Source organism: Phyllobates terribilis, unplaced genomic scaffold, assembly GCF_046119375.1.
Source record: "Phyllobates terribilis strain yellow unplaced genomic scaffold, ASM4611937v1 Scaffold_3__8_contigs__length_932513732, whole genome shotgun sequence".
Lineage (NCBI taxonomy): Eukaryota > Metazoa > Chordata > Amphibia > Anura > Dendrobatidae > Phyllobates > Phyllobates terribilis.
The window spans coordinates 622,264,876-622,273,040 of record NW_027362763.1 but is presented as its reverse complement, the minus strand read 5'-3'; positions in this window follow the sequence as shown (position 1 = coordinate 622,273,040).

Genomic DNA, 8,165 nt, shown 5'->3' with positions numbered 1-8,165 from the left:
CTGCCGTGTCTACCTTCCCGCCTTCCCTGGGAGCCACCTGCCTCCTTACAAAGACTGCCCCTTTGTATAATATCTCAGAGGTTCCACCTCCCAGACCCGTTACAGCAGGCAATCGTCTTGTGGCCTCACCAGACCCCGTACTCCTAGCCGTGACGTCATGTGATCATACGCTTCCTACCAGCCCTGCAAGCACGCGGCAACGCTTTCGGCCGGAGCGCGCTGTTTCTGAAACATCTCTGCAGAGCTGAGGAGGATCACCTATGGGAGGACGCTCCCGCTCCACACCGCCGGCACAAGCAGGACTCATACAGGCAGAACGACACTGCCGATGGACACTAGCAATTGATGTCCCTGAATGTCACCTATGTTAGTGTAACTCTGTCACCTGGATCATTACCCTTTGGAGTACATCGCACTCCTCATTGTAAATAATTAGCTTATTCTTTCTTGGCTGCACTACTCCTGGCACTTATTGCATTAATATTAGCTCTTCCCCAACTATTTTTTTCCTTTTGATTGCATTAAATCTTGATTACTGGTTTGGGGTTCTTTGGAGAAAGAATTTATTTATAGTTTTATGCATTTATTATTGATATCCACTACCAGTGCTCAACACTATCTTAATGAACCATATTGATAAGGAAACTGATACGAACAATTCCTTGGTTAGCGTGGCAGTTTTTTGGTGTAGCTTCAATTAATTGTTTGCAGACAGGTACACACAGGGCCTGTTCACTACCAGCAGCTTTCCAAGTGATTTTTTTTTTTTTTTTATTTATTTTTTCTGTTTAGCGCCTGTGTGTTTTCCGCCCCTTTTTTCTGTTTTACAAACAATAAGTCGCCAGCAGATGGTGCTGTTACCAGACAATATGAAAGCCTTAGTTACTTACCGGTAACGGGATTTTTCGGAGCCCATGACAGCACCACGTGAGAGAGAGAGGATCCGCCCATCAAGGACAGGAAACCTACAGGTTAAAAAGGGCGGCCCTCTCTTCCCGCCTCAGTTTAGTTAACAGAGCATGAGAGTACCGCCAAGGTTAATTATAACAAAACATAATCACATTAAGTACATTACTTTACATCAACTTCCCGCAAGGGTGCCAAAAAGAAATCAACTCTACGGGAGTGCACAACACCAGTGAAGGGAGGGAATATAAAGGTGCTGTCATGGGCTCCGAAAAATCCCGTTACCGGTAAGTAACTCAGGCTTTATTCGGTCTCCCATGACAGCACCACGTGAGAGAATTACAGAGACGAAAGAAATTAGGGAGGGACCACAGCTTGAAGCACCCTTCTCCCGAAAGTGAGATCTGCAGAGCCACCTAGATCCAATCTGTAGTGCCTATAGAAAGTAGAGGAAGAAGACCAAGTGGAAGCCTTACAAATTTCCTCAATGGAAAGCCCTGTCTTCTCCGCCCAGGAGGTTGATACCGCTCTGGTAGAATGCGCCCTCAATCCCTCCGGTATCTCTTTATCCCCTGAAGAGTATGCAAGGGAAATGGCCTCCTTGATCCATCTAGCGATTCAAGTCTTTGAGGCCTTACAACCCTTTCTAGCCCTCGATAGCATATAAATAGGGACTTATCCTTTCTAAACCCACGTGATACATCTAAGTACTTTAGTACGCACCTCCTAACGTCCAAAGTGTGAAGCCTCTCCTCTTTTTGATTTTTGGGCGGGAAGCAAAAAGTCGGGAGAACTATCTCCTGGGTTCTATGGAATCGAGTGACCACTTTAGGACGAAAGGCCGGATCAGATCTTAATATAATCCTATCGTCCAGAATTTGCGTAAATGGAGGCCATATTGAAAGGGCCTGTAGGTCACTGACTCTCCTGGCTGAAGTTAGGGCTACTAACAGGACCGTCTTTAGTAAAATAATTTTGGGGGAGACTAAATCTAGTGGCTCCAAAGGAGGACTGGTCAAGGCATCTAAGACAAAATTCAAATCCCAGGGAGACATCTTTACTTTGGTAATGGGTCTACACCTAAAGGAAGCTTTTATAAAAAGGGCTATCCAATAGTTATCTGCAATATTGGAAGAAAATAAAGCCCCCAAAGCCGACACCTGTACTTTCAAGGTACTGGTAGAGAGACCCAATTCTAAGCCCCACTGCAGAAATTCCAGAATTTTCCCAATAGGGGGCCCCTCCTCCACCTTAACTTCTGCAAAGGACAGAAACTTCCTCCAGGTCCTGGCATAAATACGGGTGGTAACAGGTTTTCTGCTAGCCAGGACAGTATTCACTACATTTGCGGGGAATCCTTTGTTGGTCAATGACACCCTCTCAAATTCCACGTCGTCAAATGTAGACTCTGGGTTGGAGGATGGGAAAGTGGTCCCTGAGTGAGGAGGTCTGGAATCTCCGGAAGAACCCAGGGATCTGATATGGACATCTTCCGGAGACAAGGGAACCACGGTCTTTTGGGCCAAAAGGGGCATATGAGTATCACTCTGGCCAGGTCTGCCCTGATCTTTCTTATCACCGCTGGGAGCAGGATCATGGGAGGGAAGGCATATGCCAGAGGAAATCTCCAGGGAACCATGAAGGCGTCCACTGCCAGGGGTTCTTCTCTGGGGTCTAAGGAACAAAAATTTTCCACTTTCCGATTGGCTATTGTTGCGAATAAGTCCACAGTCGGAAGGCCCCACATTTCTACGATTCTGGAGAATATTTGCGTATTTAGGGACCACTCTCCCTCTTTTACGGAAGTACGGCTGAGGAAATCCGCTGTGATGTTTTCCTTCCCTTTTAGATGAGTAGCCGAAAGAGAGGGACAATGATCTTCGGCTTTCAGCAGAAGTGCGTTCGCTACCCTCATCAAGTTTCTTGAGCGGGTTCCCCCTTGGTGGTTTATGTAAGCTACCGTGACTTGATTGTCCGAGAGTATACGGACATGCTGGCCCTGTAAATATATAAGGAACTCGTTGAACGCATGCTGCACCGCCAGAAGCTCCTTAACATTTGATGACAACTGTCGCTCACTGCTTGACCAGGTTCCCTGCACTAATTTCCCTTCAAAGTGAGCTCCCCAACCTGTAGCACTTGCATCAGTGGACAAGACTGCAGTTGGACTACATTCCCAGGGAACCCCTTTAGCAAGATTGTCTTGTCGCAACCACCAACGAAGGGACCTTATGGCACGAGGACCTAGCGTAAACTCACGGTCTAGATGCCCCTCTAAAGCCGCGTTATTGTACAACACATCCCACTGAAAAGCTCTTGAATGTAATTGTGACCAACGAACCGCAGGAAAAGTGGAGGTGAAGGTTCCCAATAGTGACATGGCCTTACGGCGTGACATAGAAGGTTTAAGTATACATTGTGCTACCAACCCCCGGATTCTATAAATTTTTTCTTCTGGAAGACAACATAGCTGTCTCCTGGAATCTAATATGACCCCCAGATATTGTTGTACCTTGAGTGGAGATAGTCTAGACTTTTCTAAATTTAGAAACCACCCGAAGCTCTTTAAGACCGACATGGTCTCCCGCAGGTGGGTCTCGCACTGAACCAACGAGTTCCCCACTATCAGGAGATCATCCAGGTAAGGGATAATTAGAATGTCCCTTTCTCTTACATGGGCCATAACTTCCGCCATTACTTTAGTAAAAACTCGCGGGGCTATAGCTAAACCGAAGGGGAGTGCAGTGTATTGAAAGTGTTTATCCACCCCGTCAATTTCAATGGCCAGCCTCAAGTATTTCTGATAGTCACTATGAATTAGGATATGGTAATACGCATCTTTGAGATCGAGCACTACCATATAGCAGTGGGGAAAAAGTAACTTTATTACGGATTTTAAAGACTCCATTTTAAAGGTGTGTATTTTAATGAAATTATTCAGGGATTTCAGATTTATGATTGTCCTGAAACTTCCATCCGGTTTCAGAACCAAGAAGAGCGGGGAATAGAAACCAAGACCCTTTTCAGCCTCGGGAACCTCAATCAGGATGTGCTTTCTTATTAGGGTTTGTACTTCCGAAACGAGGGCAGCCTGGCGTTCTGGGGAAGAACTGGAGGGAACAACCATGAACCTTTTGTGAGGCAATGCTTTAAATTGAAATTTAAGACCATACTTAATCAGGCTCAAAATCCAATTACTATGAGAAATCTGTTCCCAAGATGGGACAAAAAAATGATAATCTCCCTCTCCTTTTTGGAGACGGACCAAAGAGTAGACCTCTACCTTTTCGACCCCTTTCGTCAGACTTGTCTTGCTCCCTGAAATATCTTTTCCGGAAAAATTTCCTCTTCCGGAACGATCTCTTAAAGGAGGGCAGAGGTACTGATGGAAACCCCTTCTTAGGGTCCCCAGCTTTCTCCAATAAGTCATCCATGGTCTGACCAAAGAGGTATTCTCCTTCGCACGGGATTGTGCACAGTCTGGATTTAGTCTGTAAATACCCTGGTCAGCATTAATCCACAAGGCTCGCCGAGCCGCATTTGACAGTGCTGCAGATTTTGCTGCCAACCTTACTGAGTCCACAGATGCATCAGCAAGAAAAGCTGCCGCCCCCTGAACCAGTGGAAGGGAAGAAATAATGTCTTTCCTAGAAGTCCCATTCTTCAACTGACTGTCTAGCTGTTCAAGCCAAACCATCAGTGCTCTGGACGTGCAGGTGACTGCTACTGTTGGCCTCAGTGCTCCCGCAGCTGTCTCCCATGCCCCTTTCAAGAAAGTATCAGCCCGTCTGTCTAGGGGGTCTCTCAATGCACCCATATCATCGAACGGGAGGGAAGTTCTTCTCGCTGATTTGGTAACAGCAACATCCAGCTTGGGTGCTTTTAACCAGGAGGAACACATAGCATCCTCAAATGGATATTTCCTTTTAAAGGATGGAGGAACACTACCCTTCTTGTCAGGCTTTCTCCACTCCTTATCAATGAGGTCTTTCACCTTTGAATTTACCGGAAAGCCCATTCTTTTCTTTAGTCCCAGACCACCAAACATAACATCCTCAACTGACTTCTCTGCCCTCGTGTCCACTATCCCCATTGTAGATCGGACGGCTTTTACTAGGGCATCGACCTCCTTCAGGGGAAAGCACTGTCTATCTGGCTCACTGTCAGAAGAAGAGAAGGTGGAGGAGGAGGCGACTGATAGTTCAGAGTCTGAACCCGGCTGGGTTTCTTGAGGAATATGCCCAGACTCTGAACCCTGCAATGCTTTGCCTATTTCTTCCCTTATTAAAGTTCTTAGGCCTAGGGAAAAATCTGGGGTTTCCTCCGACATCATTTTGCTAATACAAAGCTGGCATAACCTCTTGCTATATGAATCAGGGAGTGGACAGCTACATAAGGCACATTCTCTGTGCTTGGATTTCGAGGAACATTTCTTGCTCTAAAAGAAAGTTATAGATAGAAAGAAGGAGGAAACATTAGTAGAACTTTCACGAAGATTCTACTCACCCCACAGAACCTTAGGTACCGTAGAAGCAGAAGAATCCAACATGCATGGTGAGGAATCACGCCGCACCGGACCGTCCTTCCTGCTCTTAGTGGCAGCTCTTCTAGCTGAACGACCAGACCCTAGCCGGGAATGACGCTGCGCCACTAGTTGTGAGGGCTCCCCGGAGGGCTGCTCCTGCAGCAGATGTTGTTGCCTAGGTGACAGCTCTTGTGAATCTTCCATAGCTTACAGTGTAAGAATGGGCTGGGAAGCACCTCTGTATGTTACCAGACCATTTATATACTGGCCATACCGGTACCATGTGTGGGTGTGTTTTTTTTTGTTTTTTTTTACCCAGGAGGGCGTTACCTGCTCCTTGGTCTTCCTCCCCAGGTGGCCAGGTGGGTTCCAGGTGGGCTCCTCGCCGCCAGGTCCTTAATCCCCTGGCGTTCAGCTGCTCGCGCGCAAAATTCAAATGAGCTCCGCCCCTTCCGGTGACGTCACAGAGACTTCCTGCCCAGCGCACCGGAAGTCACGTCAGTAGGTCGCGCCTGTCACGTGTCCCGCCGGCGCGACCTGGATCTCCTGCAAATTGTAGCGGGGGGAGGAAGCCCGCTAGCGGCCCCACACCTGGCGGACATCTACCTCCCGTGAGGCGATGTTGCGCCCGCCGCAACGCTCACGGAGGCGCCCCACTGAGCCCTACCGTGGCGTCTCCAGAGGACCGGGACGGACCGGCACCAACCACCTGCTGTGGCCCTCTCTGGGACAGGAGTCCATCTTCTGCAGGTAAGCCTGCGAGGTCTCCCATCATGGACAGGAAACCTAAACTGAGGCGGGAAGAGAGGGCCGCCCTTTTTAACCTGTAGGTTTCCTGTCCTTGATGGGCGGGATCCTCTCTCTCTCACGTGGTTACTGTCATGGGAGACCGAATAAAATAAACAGGGTTCAATACACACAGAAAGTATGAGCGTTGAACAGTAATAAACACAAAATATGACTAAACTTTGCAGATAGCAGAATTTGCTGTCAGGACAGAACTCGGCCACACCTGCGAAGGTTCCCCACTGTTCCATGTGTTTGCCATTTGTGGATAATGGCTCTCACTGTGGTTTGCTAGAGTCCCAAAGCATTAGAAATGGCTTTATAACCTTTTCCAGACTGATACATCTCAATTACTTTGCTTCTCATTTGTCCCTGAATTTCTTTGGCAGTATGCTGTCTAGCTTTTGAGGATCTTTTGGTCTAATTTACTTTGTCAGTGATTTCTTGATGGAGAACAGGTGTGGCAGTAATCAGGCCTGTGTGTGGCTAGGGAAATTGAACTCAGCTTCCCAAAGATGTGATAAACCGCAGTTAATTTATGTTTTAAGGGTGTAGTGGGTGGCAATCACTTTTTCACACAGGGCCCTGTAGGTTTGGATTTCTTTATCCCTTAATAATAAATACCTTCATTTGAAAACTGCATTTTGTGTTTGTGTTATCATTGTCTAATATTTAACTTTGTTTTGTGATCTGAAACATTTAAAGTGAATCTGTCACCACTTTGGAGTTATCAGAACTCTACTATGGCGATACAGGGTATAGAAAAGTAAATCTATACATACCTGCATGGCCCGTAGTAGAGGTTTGATTGCAGAGAAAAGCGCTTTAATCAGTTCTATTTTGTATAGGCTTGGCATCCGGGGGACGCCAAGCAATCCCCGCCTTTGTGTTTATTATTCCCCCAAGTCCCCACCTATATACTTAATTATCTTATCCCCACCCCCCGTCCCCTGCACATCACAGGGCCCTGTGACAGGCTCTGTTACGTGCACTGTGCTCCCTGACTTCCCGGGCATGCGCAAAGCGCCGCTCACATACAGCGTGCTTTGCTTCATCCCGGCCCCATCTCTCTGTGCTCTGCGCCGCAGGGTTCTATTGCGCAGGCACCGGGGGGTCACTGTCACTTCCCGCGCAATAGATTCCTGCAGCGCAGTGCACAGAGAGATGGGCCGGGTGAAGCAAAGCGTGCTGTATGTGAGCTTTATGTGAGCGGCGCTTTGCACATGCCTGGAAGTCAGGGAGCACAGTGCACGTCACAGGATTTGGGGGAATAATAAGCACATAGGCGGGGATTGCTTGGCGTCCCCAGACGCCAAGCCTGTACAAAATAGAATTGATTAAAGCGCTTTTCTCTGTAATCAGACCTCTACTATGGGCCATACAGGCATGTATAGTTTTACTTTTCTATACCCTGTATGGTCATAGTAGAGGTCTAATAACTCCAAAGTGGTGACAGATTCCCTTTAAGTGTGACAAACATGCAAAAGAATAAGAAATCAGGAAGAGGGCAAACACTTTGTCATACCACTGTATAAGTTCTCAGAAGAATTTATTTTATTTTACAAACTTATATAGCACCATCGTATTCCACAGCGCTTTACAAACATTGTCCCCATTGTGGGTATCAGTATGTTTTTTATGGAAACCAGAGAACAGCCGCGCAAACACGGGGAGAACATACAGACTCCTTGCAGATGTCGTCCTTGGTGGGATTTGAACCCAGGACCCCAGCGCTTTAAGGCTGCAATGCTAACCACTGAGCTGCCCTAGAATAAACCACTCACTTCTTTTAGCGGCTTCATGGTGGCCAAAGCCAGAAGGGGTTGAAAGAAATGACATAAGCACAGCAAGTTGTGGGGACTCAGCACAGCATATGTTCAATTCTTTGCATTGTTTTAGCATTTTTTAAGGCAGGTTCCAGGTGGAATCCATCTGAAAAGGACATCAT